Source organism: Pimephales promelas, chromosome 7 (genome assembly GCF_988280905.1).
Source record: "Pimephales promelas chromosome 7, fPimPro1.hap1.1, whole genome shotgun sequence".
NCBI lineage: Eukaryota > Metazoa > Chordata > Actinopteri > Cypriniformes > Leuciscidae > Pimephales > Pimephales promelas.
In genome coordinates, this window is record NC_142775.1 from 11697489 (window position 1) to 11718101 (window position 20613).

The following is a 20613-nucleotide window of genomic DNA, read 5'->3' on the forward strand; positions in this document are numbered from 1 at the left end:
GCTACAATTAAACAGAATGAGAACATGATCAGTTTATTAGGATAAATAAACTGATCAAGAGAGCTGGTTCAGTTATTGGTCTTAACCCAGATGCATTGGAGGTTACTGTGGAGAAGAGGATACATTCAAAATTGAAAACTGTCCTGCTTTTTGAAGGCCATCCACTACACAATTTGTTTAGGGGACTCAGAAGCTCTTTCAGTGAGCGACTGGTTCTGCCTCGGTGTTCTAGTGAGCGGATGAGAAGATCTTTTGTCCCAGCAGCAGTCAGATATTTTAATGAACACTGTTAATTATTGAGTGACATCCAGGCCTTTAATAGAGTTAGTGTTTGATTATTTTTGCACTGTGAAATTGAATATTTCTTGTAGTTGTGTCTTATCAGGTTTTTGTCATTCTTTTAATGCATATTTATTTATTTATTTATTTGTCTGTTAGTTGTGTACTGTGTTTATGGTTGTACGGTTGGTGGCAAACCAGTTTCCCTACCGGGATTAATAAATTTTCTATCTATCTATCTATCTATCATGGATCCATAATGCCTTGTTACCACTGTGCAGGCTGCTGGTGGTGGTGTAATGGTGTGGGGGATGTTTTCTTGACACACTTCTAGGCCCCTTAGTGCCAATTGGTCCATCCCTTTATGGCCACCATGTACCCATCCTCTGATGGCTACTTCCAGCAGGATAATGCACCATGTCACAAAGCTTGAATGATTTCAAATTGGCTTCTTGAACATGACAATGAATTCACTGTACTAAAATGGCCCCCACAGTCACCAGATCTCAACCCAATAGAGCATCTTTGGGATGGAACTAGGGATGCACCGAATATTCGGCCGCCGAAAATTTTCGGCCGAAAATGGCCCAAAATGGTTTTCGGCTGAAAGATTTTTATCACCGAAACAATACGGCCGAAATGTTGTGATGACGCAAACAGAAACCGCGACCTGCACGTGCTTGTCTGAAGCAACATGTCTGCGGTGTGGACGTATTTCAGTGTATCTGAACCCGCGATGAGACGGAAATCTTGTTTATCCACCTATATCTGCTCTAAACAATGCGCGCCGCCATGACGACGACTCCGGTTGCGAGCGGGTCAAGAGCGGTGCCCGCGCTGTCTGTGGAGACGCGCTGCGGAGGCAAGTATCAACAAGGCAGCGCGAGTCTCCACAGACAGAGCGCGCACCACTCTTGACCCGCTCGCAACCGGAGTCGTCGTCATGGCGGCACGCATTGTTTAGAGCAGATATAGGTGGATGAAACAATTCAAAATTATAAATAAGACTCGCGCTGCGGAGGCAGGTGAAAGTAAACAAGGCAGTGCGAGTCTCCACAGACAGCGCGTGCACCGCTCCAAACGGTCGAGGCGTTTATACTTGACGCTAGGGCTGCAACAACTAATCGATAAAATCGATTATAATCGATTATGAAAATCGTTGTCAACGAATGTCATTATCGATTAGTTGGTCTGATTACGTCACGGGGATTGTTTACATGCTACATGCGCTTCTTACATGCGCTTCTTACATGCGCTTCTTACGTGCGCTTCATGAGGCACACACGCAGTCTCTCTCCCTCGCCGGTCTGTGCGCAACACGGACGGTTTGGAGCACATTATCTTCTGTCTCGCATGCGCATTCTTGATTCCGTGAGTTTGAACTAATTTGCGGGCATCAGGAAACCGCTATCAATATGCAGCATACACAAAAATCATTCACCTTTCGGCAAATTCGCCGTTTTGAAACCAAAATAGGTGACCTGCGTTAATCGTGTATACTTTATGAAGCCATACTGTAGTATAATGTGAGATAGAAATGTATATTTAAGTCATTAAATTCAAGTTAACGTAAGCTTTTCCCTCCACTGCGGCTGTCAGTCATTCTCTATTCGGTGTTCAAACAGCGCGTCGCGTTACAACAGTTAACATGATGAAACTCTTTCCAAGATGATTCAATGTTATTATTATAATTGATCCGTAGATAAAGGTCTATGGTTTCGTAATATAATGACTATCTTGCTAGACTTTTATTGCTGTAACTTAATCACTTTCTACTGAGTGTCTGTTAGATCACAACACTAGTAGACTCGGCGCACTATAATTGTTCTTCACGTGCACATGTAGCCTAAATGAAATTTAAAACTGTTAAAAGAAAAGGCTGAATAAACTATTGCAAAGATACTGTATAATACACAGTCAATATTGCTTCCTCACTAAACAGCTGTGCATCTGATTTTTACGATGTTTTTCATGAATGTATAACAACAATACAAAGAGCAATGTGTAACGTTTTACCAGAGATAGTGCTACACTTATTGTCTCTTATTTTTTCCCCACTAAGGAATGTTTTTTTCACTAAATGTTCAGATTTTATAAAATTATTGTGCACTTGTGATTTTTCTAGGCTAAGTTATCCACTAATCTAGTTTACAATAGCATTTTTGTCATAGGTTATGGTCATATATTTTTTTTATTTGTTGTTTTTCTATATAATGAAGTTGTCTGTATAAAGAAGATTGTTTAACACACAAAAGAGTGTGGTTTTTAGGGTTTTAGGGTTTTATTTAGTTATAATAAACAAAAAAAATGAAATAAATTTTTTATCCGATTAATCGATTAATCGAAAAAATAATCGTCCGATTAATCGATTATCAAAATAATCGTTAGTTGCAGCCCTACTTGACGCGCTCTCCGTTGTACTATTCCTTGAAACGACAGGGGACGAATCAAGTAACTGTCCTCTAACCATCAGGAATCGGTGAGAAGAAGACAGATAAATACATGACAATGTTTATTTTTTAGTATTCCACCACCAATACAAAAATAATCACGTAAAACCCAGTAAACCCTGAGATTATTACTTGTGTCATTACAAAAAAAAAAAAAATATGTATATGGGAACATGCATGTATAGAACTAAATTAATGCTCTCTTAAATATTTTCTACATTCACTAAACATGTTTCATTAAGTTTCATGTACATTTGTATTAAACATGGACCATTGTTAATTTAAAAAGGCTTTTTATGCTATTGTATGCTAATTTTTTAAAATGTAACTAATTTAGACGTGCAAACTGGGTGCTAGTGTGATGAGAAGTTTGCGCTCGGCTTTGTTTTTGAGAGAACATTTCATTTTAAAACCTTTCTGCAGGCCAGTAGATTATTATTTAGTGTACACATGAGTGGGGTCAAGTTAAACATTTTAGTTTGAATTTTATTTTATACTGTGCATTGTGCTAAATAAATATTTGCATAATTTGTAATTGATTTATTCTTTGAAAATGTTATATTAATTTATGCAATTGCAATGCCTTGATTTTAGTAAAGTTTGTACACAGTCATAGCCATAAATGCAATGATACTTAAAATTGGCATAATTTCTTTCGGTGTTTCGGTTTTCGGCCTTGGTTTCCTCTTTCGGCCAAGAATTTTCATTTCGGTGCATCACTAGGAGGAACGGAAGCTTCGAGCCCTGGATGTTCATCCCACAAATCTCCATCAACTGCAAGGTGCTATCCTAAGCTACTGTATCTGATGCTATCCAGCCAACATTTCTAAAGAATGTTTTCAGCACCTTTTTGAATCAATGCCACGTAGAATTAAAGCAGTTCTGAAGGCTAAAGGGGGTCAAACACAGTATTAGTATGGTGTTCCTAATAATCTTTTAGGTGAGTGCATACACGAACATAAACCATACATGTTTGGAATGGCATGAAGGTGAATAAATGATTGCAGATCATTTACTCATTTTTAGGTGAAATATCACTTTCAAAAATATTTTTTAAAAATCTCACGACCCCCAAATTCTGAGAAATGTGAAGTATGCACATCCTGTATGAGCTTCTTATAACTATTCAAATGTGTTTGGTTAACACTTAGCAATGTGAAAGACTGAAAATTAGCCTTTTAAAATAGACAGGAACCAAGACTTGCAGAAATGTTTGGCAAACCGCTTGACACTTTCACACCTTTATGATTGGAGGGGTTCTCCTTTAAAGGCTTTTAAGTCTTAATCCTGCAAAAAGGCTCCTGCAGAAATTCAAAGGCACATCGCACATTTGAATATCTCCACAGCTCTGTCCCTCCCACCCTTGAGAGAAGAGCAGATAGCGATATCATGTGCTTTACCTTCACTGCTGGGCTTTTATTGAAGTGAGGGATAGTGTTGTGATGTCACAGACAGTTCTCATCGAGTGGAATTAGCCGATAGATCAAATCCCTCACCCTTGTGGGAGAAATAACAGCGCACTAACTAATCTGCGGTTGAGATTTTCCTGCAAGACGGAGATTGAGTCTCAACTTAAAAAAAAAAAAAATGTCAAAAATCAAACAGAACCAGTTAAATACACTACACTTAAATTACTTATGCATGGACACACTGAGTTGATATCTTCAACCATGGGTGAAATCCAGCTCATCTGGTTTGGGTAAATGTTTCCAGCAGTCGTGTAACACATTAAACCTATATATTATCTGATTTTTTTGTATGCATGCATTGCAGATAATACATGGGTTTAATGTGTCAATTGGCCCTGTTCCAAGTCCTCTATTTGTTGAGTCTTCCTCTTGCTATAGTATTTCAGATCACCATTGTCTTCTACAGTTATGTTGAGCATAGCATAAAGAATGAATAGTATCTCTACACTGCTATTAACAATGAGAAAGCAGTATGTAAGGGTATATTGCACAAAAAAGTCTTTATTCACAAGAAAAGGCCTAGTCAGAGAAAAAATTTAACTTTGTTTAAGGTTTCAGGCAGTTTAGAGAAACCATAAGCTCAATATGTGGACAAACACAAAGCATTTCTCTATACTGGTTAAGACTGGCTAATAAAAAAAAAACCATAATATTATAAAGTGTTAAAGGGGTGGTTGATTGTGATTTCACTTTTTTCTTTTTAAATAGGCAACCTAATGCTTTTTGGTTTTGGCTCAATTAATTAAAAATAATTAGGTTCGATTAATACTTTTTTTTACACAAGCAACATACACATCTCTGCTACAAATGAACACTTAAAGTTTTTTCTAGGACCCACCATTTTCGTACAGTTGTACTGAAAGTGACAGAAGTGCAAATGTTACAACTTACCCCATATGTGGGGTTAATTGTAACAGACAGAGGGGTTAGTTGTAACACTTGTGTGTAACACACATAATTCAGTACAATTTTATTTGTATAGTTTGATATTGTTTGTGCATCTGTATAGACAGATATCCATATATATCCCTCATCCAATCATCCTTCTATTATGGATCAATATCATGGATAGAGACATAGAAAAGGGCTGCATAGTTTTGCAATAAATAATAATGAATAAAATTATAAATATTGTAATTGCAATTAAATTAGATTTGTGTGTGGGAGCTGCATGATGTACAATTATTATTATTATTAATAATAACAGTAATGATAATACAAATGAGCTTAAAATAAAAATTTCAAGGGTTTATTGCATTAATAACAGACCATATTTTTAATAAATAAACAAGTTATCATTCATAGTACACTAAATTTTAAACATTTTAAATCCCAACATTGTTTGTGAAAGTCTAACAAAGTTAAATGTATACTCAAACCTGAAAAGTTGTGTGGCTCCGTTTTCATTTGATTATCATTGTACACTTGGAGGCTTAGTTGTAACACTCTGTTAGAATTAACCCCGCTGTGTATTACATATTTTAAACCTAGCTAACAGTCGCTAGGAATTGCTGATATTTTTCAAAACGGTGCTTTGTTTGAGCCAACAAGACAGTGATTAAGGCAATATAAAGATAGATTTGGAAACGTATACACCCAACTCAGAAACCGAAGAAAAAAAAAACTATGATGAAAAAAAATTACTTTCATGGTGTCAAAACACTCTTTGTCCAATATCTTCACGAAATATAATCAAAATTTTCCGCAAATTTGCGGGAGATCGTCTTCTGGCAGCAAGAGAAAAATAGCGGAAAGACGGCCGGCTTGATCCTGACGAACTAAACGGTCCGTGTTACATTTAACCCCGCGTTAGGTTGTGCCCCGCGCTCCCAGTGTGTAATGTTGCTGTTGGTGCATGATGAACAGTATCTGCCGAGTTGCAGCGCTGAAAGTTCAATGTAAGCAGAGATATCGTCTTTTAAAATCAGGAAGTTTATTGTCTACAAAAACGACTCGAATGGGACTACAACAGGTTTTAGACGTCACTAACCCGTACATTTGCATCAACCCTCCCTCCGGAATATGCAAAAAAGGCCATGGCCATATTTCTGCGGCTCGTCGAGTGTGTTGTGTTCACCCAGCTGTCAGGTCTTCTGTGTTCGGGCTTCCCACGGACGCTGTACTTCGTCAACAATGGATACAATTTATGTTTGACTATGTTCCTGAAAATGACATAGCTCTCTGTGCTGTGCATTTTAAGAAAAACAGCTTCCAGAATCTCCACGAATTCAATGCTGGATTCAACAGGAAACTGTTACTAAAACATGAAGTAGCTCCAACTTTAAAACCAGAGGCAGCAGTTGTTGGGCCACAACCTGTAAGTAGGCTAAGACTTAATCATTTTAAATGTATTTCCATGTATAATTTCAGACGTAATGTTATCAAATGCCAGCACTGGTTTTATAGCCACTTAGTTATGCTATTTTGTGTCTACAACAAACGCGTACAAACATTTTGGATCTGAATTGTGTATATAATGTTGAAAATGTATTTTTCATGTATATATACTTTATGGTGTTATTTTTCGATTTGATCAAGAACGCAAACCAATGCCAACACTGTTTGTGTACTAGCCAGTTAGTTTGATGCTATTTTGGGTAAGACAAACATGTGTAACGTTCAAAATATAAACAAATTACCATGCAGAAACATTTTGTAAGAGCCGTGTTTGGTGAGGTTCTGCTTGCCTCTCTTCATTGCCGCTTTCTGGGTCTGAATCTGGCTCAAACTGATACTGCAGTATCGACACCATTATTTACATTTGACATGAACAACACATGCAGCTTCGCCCGTAAAGGTAATGGGCATGAATTTTCTGGACAACGTGATGCGCTACAGTTTAGCCAATCACAACACACCGGCCCAAACTAACCAATCTGAGCCCATTGCCTATTTCTGAGGGAGTGGTTTCATAGAATCAGGAAGTCAACTGGTCGTTCAAAGGACAGAGGAGAAAGCGGCATACAATAAAGGTGAAATTTATGAAAAATAAGACTTTTAAAAAAAAATAAAAACATGAATACATGTTATATTGCACCCCATAAACACAATCATGCAAAGAAAAAAAGCAGTACCCCCCTCCCCTATACATTTTAAGTGTTTTGTTAAAAAAGAAAAAAATAATAAAAAAAAGAAATCTGAAAAATGAAGGTAAAGACATAATGTTACAAAAATGTCCATTTCCAATTGCTTTTCTTTTAAACTTTATAATTATCAAAGAATCCTGAAAAAATATATCATTATTGTCAGCAAAATATCCAGCAGCACAACTGTTCAGAGCATTGATAATAATAATTGTTTCTTGAGCATTAAATCGCCCTATTAAAATGATTTCTGAAGGACCCTGAAGACTGCAAAAAATGTAGCTTTGCATTCATAAATTACTTTTTAAATTATATTAACATAGAAAACAATTATTACAAGTTCACAATATTAATATTTTTCTTTAAAGTATGCATTTTATGTATTTTTGTATTTGTAACCCATAAAGACTGGAAAAACATTAGCAACTCTAAACTTCTGAATTGTGTCTTTATGAAATATATACTATTTCTGCATTTTAATATTGAAATATGCCACAATGGGACATCCGTGAACATTTTGGAGTGATGCGCCAAGCATTCACCAGCATTTGAAACAGACAACACAACATGCTGATGTCCAAATTACAGACTCCAAATACTTGTAAATCATACAAGTCTAACAACAGTCTTGAGGAAACTTGATGGACAAAAATGTATTGTGCACAGAATATAGCCAGCAGAATCTTCTCGAATATACAGTGAATGTTTTATATATCAGCCAAATCCTCCTGAGGGTAAATAGAAGGACACAGAATTCAGATGTTCAGATTTGCATACAGTACACTGCACAGAGCTGAGAGAAAACTCATGCCTCTTTCCTCAATCTACGCACCCCCAGAACACAGAACCGTTACTGCTGACGTAGCTGCGCAGATGCTTTGGAAGAGCGAACGGTATCCGCTCAGGAAACTGTGTCAGGCAAGCATATTTGTTATAGAGAGGGCAAGCCAAGAGATATCCTGAACAAACAGAAAAAGACCCTATAGTTGAACCCACAGTCAAGTCAAAACACAGCTGATGTTTACAGGTTTAAGACGGTAACTGTCACTCGGGAGTCCATTTCAAAGGCTAAAAAAGACTTTTCAAGCAGCAGGTCACACCTTTCCCATCACACCCCGCCCCGCTGGGTTCAATCTGGCCATCGCCGCGGTCACAACACTCTGGATCCGAGACCTTGCCAGGGAGCAGGTGGGAGGGCATCAACAGACACCGAACATGAGACAGCTTTTACTAAAAGCTCGAGAGGCTCTAGATTTTATTAGAACGCATTTGCAAGGAAGCGGACATCCTCTCTCTCCTCCTCACAACGCTGCCGATCACTCCCCGTCCGATTAGAGGGGCGAGGCCGCTGAGAAAATGCTGCATCATTCATGGTTGGGTGTCTTCCTCACGTCACGCCATGTGACCCGCTGACACACTCCTACATTGTTGGGGGTTGGGTGCAAAGGCAGGCAGGAGCATGGTAGGAGAACCTGACCAAAGCCTCGTGCCATAGTGACACTCAGCGGATTATGTCTAAATAAAGCCTCAGCACTGCATGAATCACTTTGCTACTGATCCCACTGCTCAATGAGAAAGGGAGTGAGAGAGAGAGAGAGAGTAAGAAAGCAATGTAAAAAAAAAAGTCAAGGGAGCGGGAATGTGAAGTGGAGAAGGCGTTCATCACTGGAGTGCCATGGCTTAGCCTAAGAGGCTTGAATAATCAGTGGTTAAGCTGTCAGCCCTGCTCTTGCACCTACCGTGAGCTACAAACTCCTGTGCGCTTTTAATCAAACAAAAACGATGAGATCCAGCCATGCTGCCAAGACAGCGCTATAAGACAGGCCTCAAAGTCGCTTTAAGACTTATCCTGACATATTATACTCCCTGCAATGAACAGGCACCATATGGCAGATATTTTCTCAAGTGTCTGACGTAAAGACTACACCGAGTCTCAAGTCGTTAAGGTGAGGCGAACAGTTTCATATTACAGGTTAGTTGTATAAACCTTTTTATTTTGCTTATCTCTAATTTGGAGTTCAAGTCAAGTCTCAAATCCCTGTGGTAAACGTTTTCAATACAATACAGGTTAGGTTAATAAACTTTATTTAAACTTTAATTAATTTATTATGTCATTCAGATGAGTCTAGGAGTCAAGTCCTAAGTGTTAAGTCAAATTTGATTGTCAAGTCTTTGAATAACACAACACAACAGCAGGGATGGCCGACTATAATAACATTAATATTAAAGTACCCCTGTAGTCAATAATTGTATCCCTTAAAGTGGTGATGAACTGAGAAATCAAATTTTCCTTGTGCTTTTGACATCTTAGGTCATCATATTATAAGAATATCCTGTAAGTTTCAGAACTGAACACATCCTTGTTAGTCCAATAAAAGCTTATATTGACACCGGCCTCAGCAAACGACTCGTTTTTCAAAGTGGGGAACTATGACGTCAAAGAGGATAAAACACCACCCCTGCCGAAGAAGATCAACGCCTACTTCAACACGGCCAGTTTAGCCCCGCTCACCGATTCACGCATTACACGCATAGCTAAATAACATAGATGCCTACCTTGTGATGACAAACTGGATCGAGCTACCGAGCGAGCAGTGCCTAGTTGTGGAAGAAGACAGTCGCTGCATATGCTTCAATTTGACAACTTTTTGAAAGTAAACTTTCCATTCAGTATTTTTGGGGCATCCATTTCGGCGTCTCGCGCTCGTCATCCACTCAAAACGTTACCTCGCAAGCCGAAACGAGTGTGTGCGGAACAAAACGCCCCCGCGCTGCGATCTGAAACCTATTCATTTCAATGGCTTGCGCTGCGCAAGGACGTTTTGTTGCTTCTTCGACCAAAGCACAAGCGGATCTAGCTAGACGTAAACAAAACAACAGGCACGCCGCAAACACACGTTTCGGCTTGCGAGCCGGCTGTGAGTGGATGACGAGCGCGAGACGCCGAAATGGATCAGGACGCATTTCGTCCCGTTGCAAAAGCATGTGAAAAAACTACAAAGTTTGCTACGACAAAAAGACCGTTAATCACGCGATAAAAAAAATAACGCCGTTAAAATGGGTTTGCGTTAACGCCATTAATAATGCGTTAAACTGACAGCCCTATTATATATATATATATATATATATATATATATATATATGTGTGTGTATATGCCTTAAAATAGATTGAATGAAACACTACAACCTTGATTCATTAAGTATATGCTGATCTATTAATATGCTAATTTGCCACTGTCTCCACTGACTCACAAACGTCGCAGAATGGTTTTGCTCTACAACGTCAGACACATAAAGTTAATGAATATGATTAGCTTTTTGCTTGATTACATTATAAAAAAAGCTAATAATGTTGCTAATGTTACACACAAACCATGTCCCCGGTCGCCATCTCAGTCAGCCTTCCTTAAAAAATCAGCATCCTTAGAAACACTTTGAACTTAGAAAGTCAGTGGAGAAAGGCATATAGTTCAGCATAACATCGTAATATACCTCTTATATAATTTACCCCCTATATTGCTAAATGTTCACAATTATTCCCATTAAAAGAAAAATATAGCGGGATAACCTGGCTTCTCTTGACTCCCCTGCTTTGCAGATAATGATATGCTTAAGCCCACCGGCACATTGAAGTGATTGGCTACAAAGTAGTTTGAGACGTACTGTAAGAAACGCCTGTGATTTCAAACTGCGTTTTTGAGACTGCAGTTTTAAAGAGAATATATTCAGCAATGGTGTTGACTTATGATTTTTAACGAAAAAGAAAGCTTCAAGCCCAGAAGTGTCAAAGCAACACAGCAGTAATGACTTTATGAACTTCTTCACTTATAAGATCGATAATATCAGGGACACAATTTTACCGTCTACGACAGTATCAGATCAGGGAATGAATCGTAGGCTCCCTAAGGAAACATTTTATTAATTTGTTGCTATAGGAGAGGAAGAATTTTGCAAACTTGTTACTTCATCTAAATCAACAACTTGTATGTTAGACCCTATACTAAGCTACTAAAAGAGATGCTTCCAGATGTCATAGATCCTCTTCTTAATATCATTAATTCGTCTTTGTCACTAGGATATGTACCAAAAACCTTTAAGCTGGCTATGATAAAACCACTTGCTAAAAAAAAAAAAACATCCACACGTAATAACCTAGAATACTATCTAACACTTGATGCTGCTCTGTTAAGTCTTCATCGTCGGTAAGGAACCTGGGTGTGCTCGTTGATGCCAATCTTTCATTTGAAAGTCACGTGTCTAGTATCTGTAATACCACATTTTTCCATCTTAAAAATATCTAAAATACTCTCTCTAAATTATGCTCTCATTAAAAAATGCAGAACAATTAGTTCATGCGTTCATGTCATCGAGGCTAGATTACTGGGTGGTTGCCCTGTACGCTTAATAAACAAACTACAGCTAGTTCAAAACGCAGCAGCTCGAGTTCTTACCAGAACCAGGAAGTATGACCATATTAGCCCGGTTCTGTCAACCGTGCATTGGCTGCCTATTAAACATCGTATACATTTTAAAATATTGCTGATTACTTATAAATCACTAAATGGTTTAGCTCTGCAGTACTTGAGCGAGCTCTTTAACACATTATAGTCCTTCATGTCTATTGCGATTTCAAAACTCCGGCCAGTTGATAATACCTAGAATATCAAAATCGACTGCTGGTGGTAGATCCTTTTCCTATTTAGCACTGTGGAATAGTCTTCCTACCATTGTCCGGGAAGCAAACACACTCTGCCAGTTCGAATCTAGACTAAAAACACATCTCTTTGGCCTAGCATACACATAATACATTATAGACTTCTATAATTCAATGATAAGCTGCATAGATTAGGTCAGTCGGAACTGGGAACACTTCCTTTAAATCCTGATGTACTCGTTACAACATAAGAAGAATGGCATCTACGCTAATTTGAGTGCTTTATTAGCCGGTTGCCCTGCATCGTCAATAGACAAGCTACAGTTAGTACAAAATGCAGCTGCTAGAGTTCTTACTAGGTCAAGAAAATATGATCATATAACACCGATTTTATCATCTCTACACTGGTTACCTATTAAGTTCCGCATCAACTACAAAGTACTACTACTGACCTATAAAGCCCTAAATGGTTTAGCTCCTATGTACTTAACAGACCTTCTTTCGCCCTACAATCCACCGCGTTCCTTAAGATCACTAAATTCAAGGCTTCTGGTCATTCCTAGGATATCTACACTCACCGGCCACTTTATTAGGTACCCCATGCTAGTAACGGGTTGGACCCCCTTTTGCCTTCAGAACTGCCTCAATTCTTCGTGGCATAGATTCAACAAGGTGCTGGAAGCATTCCTCAGGGAGTTTGGTCCATATTGACATGATGGCATCACACAGTTGCCGCAGATTTGTCGGCTGCACATCTATGATGCGAATCTCCCGTTCCACCACATCCCAAAGATGCTCTATTGGATTGAGATCTGGTGACTGTGGAGGCCATTTGAGTACAGCGAACTCATTGTCATGTTCAAGAAACCAGTCTGAGATGATTCCAGCTTTATGACATGGCGCATTATCCTGCTGAAAGTAGCCATCAGAAGTTGGGTACATTGTGGTCATAAAGGGATGGACATGGTCAGCAACAATACTCAGGTAGACTGTGGCGTTGCAACGATGCTCAATTGGTACCAAGGGGCCCAAAGAGTGCCAAGAAAATATTCCCCACACCATGACACCACCACCACCAGCCTGAACCGTTGATACAAGGCAGGATGGATCCATGCTTTCATGTTGTAGACGCCAAATTCTGACCCTACCATCCGCATATCGCAGCAGAAATCGAGACTCATCAGACCAGGCAACGTTTTTCCAATCTTCTATTGTCCAATTTCGATGAGCTTGTGCAAATTGTAGCCTCAGTTTCCTGTTCTTAGCTGAAAGGAGTGGCACCCGGTGTGGTCTTCTGCTGCTGTAGCCCATCTGCCTCAAAGTTCGACGTACTGTGCGTTCAGAGATGCTCTTCTGCCCACCTTGGTTGTAACGGGTGGTTATTTGAGTCACTGTTGCCCTTCTATCAGCTCGAACCAGTCTGGCCATTCTCCTCTGACCTCTGGCATCAACAAGGCATTTCCGCCCACAGAACTGCCGCTCACTGGATGTTTTTTCTTTTTCGGACCGTTCTCTGTAAACCCTAGAGATGGTTGTGCGTGAAAATCCCAGTAGATTAGCAGTTTCTGAAATACTCAGACCAGCCCTTCTGGCACCAACAATCATGCCACGTTCAAAGTCACTCAAATCACCTTTCTTCCCCATACTGATGCTCGGTTTGAACTGCAGGAGATTGTCTTGACCATGTCTACATGCCTAAATGCACTGAGTTGCCGCCATGTGATTGGCTGCTTAGAAATTAAGTGTTAACGAGCAGTTGGACAGGTGTACCTAATAAAGTGGCCGGTGAGTGTAAGTCCACTAAAGGAGGGAGGGCGTTCTCGCATTTAACTCCAAAACTCTGGAATAGCCTTCCTGATACGGTCCGAGGCTCTGACTCGCTGACACAGTTTAAAACTAGATTTAAGACGCATCTCTTTAGTCAAGCATTCACATAATGCTTACCTTTTAGTTCTCTGTTATGCCATACGGAACTGTTTGCCGTTTGTTAGTCAAACGGGTTGGCGCGTATGGTTGGGTTGCAGTGAGTTTGTGAGATAGTGGTTTTCTAACACCGACTCCCGTATAATGGAAATCATTATGAACATCAGCTATGCTAATTATCTCCCATCTGCCTTTCTGCTGTTATCTCGGGACGCTTGTCCAGAGAAAAATGGCGTTCGTCAGGTCCAGTTTTGTATCCAGCCTCTCACGGGGATTTCGGATGTCCCAACGCCTGTGACGAGAAGACCAGCGCCTGTGAAGAGACGACTCAACGCCGGCGATATGTTATGGAGCTGTTTTATATATAAACAATATTTATATTTGATATTTATATATAAACAATATGAATGTAAGCCAGAGGAGAACTGGCCCCCGACTAAGCCTGGGTTCTCCCAAGGTTTTTTCTCCATCCAATCTGATGGAGTTTTGGTTCCTTGCCACTGTCGCCTTGCTTTTGGCTTGCTTAGTCGGGGTTATTTAGTATTTAATATTTAACAATATTATTGATCTGTGTTGTACTACTTTCATGTTATTACTGTGAAGCTGCTTTGATACAATCTGTATTGTGAAAAGCGCTATATAAATAAATGTGACTTGACTTGACTTATAAAATAAAAATTAAAAACTTGATTTTTCTTTTCATTTGTTCATAAAATTCTTTTATTTTCTTTTTATTTTAACAACAACAACACAAAATGTAAAATAGTATTATTAAATTTAATAATAATTATATATTAGTAGTAGTAGTAACAGTAATCATTGTATTATTAATAAAAATATACTTAGATTTTTTTTTTAAATGTCCTTAAAAGTGATCAAATAAGGGGGGAAAGCACTGCTTATTCAATTACCTTTTCCAGAACATCTCCACTGAGAGATGTGATTTGATCACTGGAAATCTAGCAAATACAGGGAAAACGTTTTTTTCCCGTAACCTTTTCCAGAACATCTCTACTACATCACTGGAAACAATCAGACAATAAATCAATCAATTAATCATCAAATATATATTTAAATTCTAGCAAATTGTAATATATTGCTAAAAAAACAAAGGAAAAAAAAAACCTTGATAATTCCTCTGTGGTGGATCATATAAAATCCAAATTGTTGAGCTCTGGATTTTATAATGGGATTTCAATTTAAGTCTCAAGTCAAAGATCTGAGTCTAAGTTGAGTCTCATAATTAATTTGCGACAAGCACAGCTCCAAGTTTAAGTCTCAGAGCAAAGTTCCTTCCTCTGCCATCTAAAAAACACAGAGAACAGTATAAGGTAACTATGTGCATTCGGTATATAATGTAGCTTGGACTCCATGACTGATTAAATTGGTTCACTGACAGATTAACAACAGGATGACCTGACTTAATCAAATAGCCAGCCGCATCAGTATCGTACATGACCCACGGATCTTCAGACAAGCTTGCAGTGTTTCCCTAACCTTTTCCAGAACATCTTCTCCACTACATCACTGGAAACAATAAAAATAGCCACACCATCCAGCCAAGCATTAAGAACGACGGCAGCGGGTGGTCCAGGGCCGGTTCGACTCACTCCCATGCACCCCCCTCCAGCTTCTTGGGTCCTGATTGATCTCACGGCCCATCGGCGGGTTAAATTACACTGCAGAGTGGCTTTGCGGAGAGACAAAGCTCCCGAGATTTCAGAGGCCATAATTCTTTCTGTGCCTTAACTTTGAAAAGGTGCAGCATTCAATTTCAGCCCTCGGCAACACTTTGCATTCGCTTATGAGTTATGACACAGCCATGACGTTTTTAACTTACTATACGGCCATGCTGGGGAGACCTGCGTTCCAATCAGGCTGAAGGGAGGATGGGGGGTGGGGGGAGACATTCTCTGTCAGCACCGAGCATCAGTAATAGTGACATGTAATACAGTAAATAAAAGTGGCCCATCTTCTGGATGAAGCTAAAGACAAGTTGGCTGTCTTCCACATCCTACTTGCCGAAAGCATTGAAGTAAAGTCGGAAATGAAATGATTTACATGTACATTTATGTTTGGATCTCAGTCCAAAATGACATCCAGGCTCCCATAGTTTCCTGGCACATAGGGAATGGAGAGTAAGCCCAGGGAATGGCAGAGGCCTTTTGATACTGCAACTCTGCCGAACCAGCAACTCGGAAGCCAGGACAGCATGAGATCCGGAGAAAGAAAAAAAAAAAAACAGCCAAAGCATAAAAAGACCAGCTGCTTCGAGATCATGGGCGTCAGCGAAAAAAAAAAAAAAAAAAAAAAACAGTCTTGTTAGAGAGAATATAATTGAACTTGTCTGGCAAGTAATAGCTTTTCCTAAAACTTCATGCATCCATTTAATGCTGATGAAAATATACAGTGAGGTAAATATGCAACTGAAACTAATCTAAAGTGGTTTAAGAGATAGAAGTCCTCATCGATGACATTTGCAATTTACTCTAGCTTAAGAATCTGCCCATATTTATAATCATACTATATGTGATAAGCACAGTTTCCCAAGCCAACAGCTAAAAAAAGTCACCATGCTAAAATGTAAATCCAGATTGCCTGACAGGAACATTTCAAGACACTTAAACTGTCAGTAAAACAACCTCCAAATCAAAGAACATACTAGATCTAAAAGTCACAGTTCTGTATAAGTCTAGAATTAAAGCACATCTCACTTCTCAGGAGGTGCAAAGATTTCGAAATAATATAAAACCAGCAATATGAAACCGCTGAGTTGTTTTAGAGTAAGCAGCTAAAAGTCAATGGCAATGTCATTGGAATTTTCGTCTAATATGCAAAAAGTTGCAATGAATTTCTCGATAAGATATGCTATTTGCATCTTAGGATTGTGATGTCATCCACTTTACAAGGACGGTAGGACACAAGATGCTATGTAACTTGACAAATAAATGCTTAGTTAAATAAAGGCAAAATCTTTCAGACCTTCTATGTTCCGATAACACGTCTGAGTTAATTGAAGATTTGTTTTTGTTTGAACAATCATTCCTTCTTTATTCCACGTTTGGAAACAGGCCAACGAGGCGGCAAAGGAATAATGGTGTTAATTAAGACACCTGTTCTTCTGTGAATTTACTCGTTGCTTCCAATAACACTAGATAATAATAAATGCTCTACATTTCAAAATTGCTAGAGAATAGAGAATATATAAAGGTATGATGTGCTTGTAAACAGACAGTTAATCAGATTGATTGGAAATGCCTTTACTATTGGCCAGCTGTTAAAGTGCTGGACACAAGTTCAAGATCTGTCAAACCATGGGCTGGTATTGATGTTTGCACCACTTCAATCTCAGCACCCATTCACATCGACGCACTGAACTGGATGAAGACCTAAGCAGTTTTTGTCTGCTGTGCTCTGTAGAATTAGACCTGAATCATACTCTAAGCAAGTTTATTAACGCTAATACTTCTAGCTACTTGATTTCACACATGAGCGCATCCTGGATTGCAAGTCCAAACTTCTACCGTCAGTTTTCTCCTTCAGGTCAACCACTATCATGACAGAGCAATAGTTCCTTATAGAGTTGTGTTGACAAACAACTTTTTGTGTTCTCTGTATTCTGATAACATGACGATTCAAAATACAGTTTAAAAGAATATTTACCCCGAAAATTAAAATGCTGTCATTATTTACTCCCATGTTTTCTCAAACCTGTCTAACTTTCTTATGTGGAGCACTAAAGAAGATAAGAAACGCAATATATTTCTCTAAATATATGTTGTGTTCCATAGAAGAAAGACAGGCATACAGGTGTGGAACAACATGAGGGTGAATAAATGACGACAGGATACTAATTTTAATTCCAAAAAAGTTCTAAGGTAACTCTATCGTTACTCTTTTGGGTACTGAAATTTATTTCCGCCAAATTTGCTCAAATACAGACATAAAAGGTGGAATGTGTAATTTCCACGACAATAACGTCAACAAACGTTTTGTTTTAAAGGGTGCATATCATGCTTTTAAATCATTCATTTTTACATACAAATCATACATTTGTGGTCTATAGAAAGCTTTACTGCAATGCTTGGGTCTGAATTCCTCATTATTATAGCTCCACAGGCCCCTTTTCTACCTCTTTTCTGATGTGCGCCTGTGAGCAACTCGTTTTGAAGCGGCCTCTTTAAATAAAAAGGAGATGTGTCACACACCTCTTGCTCTCCAGGTCGCTGAGTTCACACTCGGTTCAACTCCACCCCGTTCAGCCATTTTTGTAGTTTGATTAGAGATATACGATTATATACTATAGCTTCAAAGAACATTTTTATTCACACGAGCCAGAGCGAGCGATTTAAAAAAGATGATGACGAACCTGCAGAACAACGTCTTCATATGAAAGTCGACTATTTATCTTGTTAAAACAAGCACACTGACAAGATAAATGATTACGGTCTAATCTTACCACTAAAAATCTGTATTGATAATATGACACGTTTAGAAAAGCATCAGAAAACACAGCAGCTAAATGACCATTGATGAAACTCAAGGAAAATAATACTGCAGACGTGTAACGTTACTTCAAAACAAAAACAAAGAAAGTCAAAAGGTACTGCTAAACCATGACCACCATGTGTTTTAAGAAAGTAAACTACTTTATTTTTATTCACGACATTTACAGCTTATCGAAATGCTCTGTTCGTCGTCTCCAAAGAGAGAAGGAATTTACCCCTCATTCAGACGAAGTCGATCGGCAAACCTTTCTTTATACTGGCGGGGGTTGTTGAAATTGGAATCCTTCAAGTGCGTTGGGTCACTACATCCAACAACCGAACATTTTGACCTGCCCTCTCGTAACTTCTGCATCGTTGAGCTTGGACTACAAAATTGGAGCGAGAAATAACAATGGCGGATTGCTCGAAGTGTTGGGCCGGTAGTCAATGTCCTTATTTGTCGGTTCTGCTTCAAATACCGTGACATAATTGTTCAAAAAACGTCATAGAGAACAGAAAAATCTGAACAGGTTGAAAAATACGACCAAAACAGAAATTAAACATAAACGAAGCACCTGGAGAGAATAATTTCATCTTTTCTGTAATTATAAACACTCCAAACATACAACAAAATGCATTTAAGGGCTAAAAAAGTGAAAGCTTCCAAAAGCACTCCTGTTAAACAGATCATCCCGCCCCAAACTAACGTCATTGGTTGAAAAAAACTTTGGACAGAGAAATATTAAATATTAAAAGTTTGACTTTTTCAGAGAAATCAAACTAAGAATGGCTTACCATAGGTATTTTAGCATAAACATTTTTGCTGTACTTCCAAAAATGAAGTTTTGGCAAAGCACAAAACTTAAAACATGTCGACCAAGGATTTGTGTCTGTTTGTTTCTGGCCTTACTGACCATATTGAATGTCTGAATACCTTGTTTGAATCAGTTAGTCCAGTAGTAACATCATGACATTGGTAATCCTAGAGCTGCAAAACCATCTGTAAGTTTAGTTGAAACACTTCAGCATTGAAGAACTCTGACACACAGAAAATAAACAGCTGCAGGGGTCAAGGACAACACAGAGGAAACGTGTGAAGCTAAAGTACACAGTGGGTTTGTGGCACGGAGCATCGGTTTTCCAGCAAAGCCGGCGGGCATTACATCGCTTCAGATAAAGTCTTAGATAGAAGAAGTGATAAGCACTCTGTGTGAACTGAGTTTGGGCTCGAAAACAGTGACCTCACAGATTCTAATCCCTCATCTCTCTTTGCACGCTTCCCTCTGAGAGGAACTGCCAGAAGGGAAAACTTGAAAGCTGAAGAGAGTGAGGGAGGGTGCGTGAGAAAGAGAGTGTGTGAGAAACAGAGACATGCGAAGAGGAAAGAGTGTACAGAAGCAGAAAGGGAGAGAAAAAAAAGCACAATAAAGTCATTTTTAGGTGCTGGCTTACCTGCACACAGTTCACAAGATGGGACGGTGAAGTGAGGATAGTCAAAGGGGTTGTGGGAGGAGGGTCCGGGCGGGTTGATCCAGCCGCTGACGGGTGGTCCGGGAGGGAGGAAGGAAGGATGGAGTGACAGGGAGCAGGGAGACGGGGAGGCCAGAGGGGGGATATGAAGCACTAGTCCTCTGTCTTTCTCTCTTTATCCCTCTGGCACAGAGGCATAGAGGCAGACACCAGTACCTGCAGCCACTCAAATAATAGGAGAGAAAAGAGTGCTCACATCCACACACGCTCCAGCACAGAGAGGAAAGAGAGAATGCCCCTCCCACTCCCTTCCAGGACCCAATCGCACACAGACTTCACCGGCAACGAATAGGAGCGCAGGCAGCCGGTGCCATGCCCCAGCCAATAAGTGCAATTGCTCATATCCAGTTGGAATAATTAGTCCGAGAGCAGCTTCCCTTCTGAAGGACAGACAAACGGGCGCACTTACCCAATAAGTGTGATTTAAGACCGCATCCGACATTAGAGTAATTAGATTGTGCCGCACTTAACCTAGCAGAATAACGGTGCATGCTCCACTGCAGAACTGGCAGAGGCGCAGACTTCACGGGAAGGGCTTTGGAAAGGTGTAATGATGTTAAGTAGGCAAAAATAATGCCTATATACAGGAGAAGGATTAGAAACCCTTACAACTGTGATCAATTTGTATTTATTTGTTAATAGTTATTATTACACTGATACTTCCAGGCCAGGCTTTCAGGTGCACCAAAAAACGGTCATGTAATTCACATGGAATTTTATATGTTGGACTAAGAAAAA

The 20613-nt window shown here is 39.3% G+C and overlaps 1 protein-coding gene across 9 annotated transcripts in view; it reads right to left on the bottom strand.

Annotated features, from left to right (window-relative positions):
• pcbp3 (poly(rC) binding protein 3) overlaps window positions 1–20087 on the bottom strand; it is an 88577-nt gene extending 68490 nt beyond the window's left edge. For 6 of the 9 annotated variants that reach the window (XM_039669273.2, XM_039669271.2, XM_039669272.2 and 3 more), the window contains exon 1: window positions 19798–20086. The gene's annotated coding sequence lies outside the window, so the exon portion shown is untranslated. Of the gene's footprint in view, window positions 1–19797 lie in introns of all 9 variants that reach the window. The other 3 variants (XM_039669269.2, XM_039669267.2, XM_039669274.2) reach the window with 1 other exon arrangement.
• Between the last annotated feature and the right edge of the window lie 526 nt (window positions 20088–20613).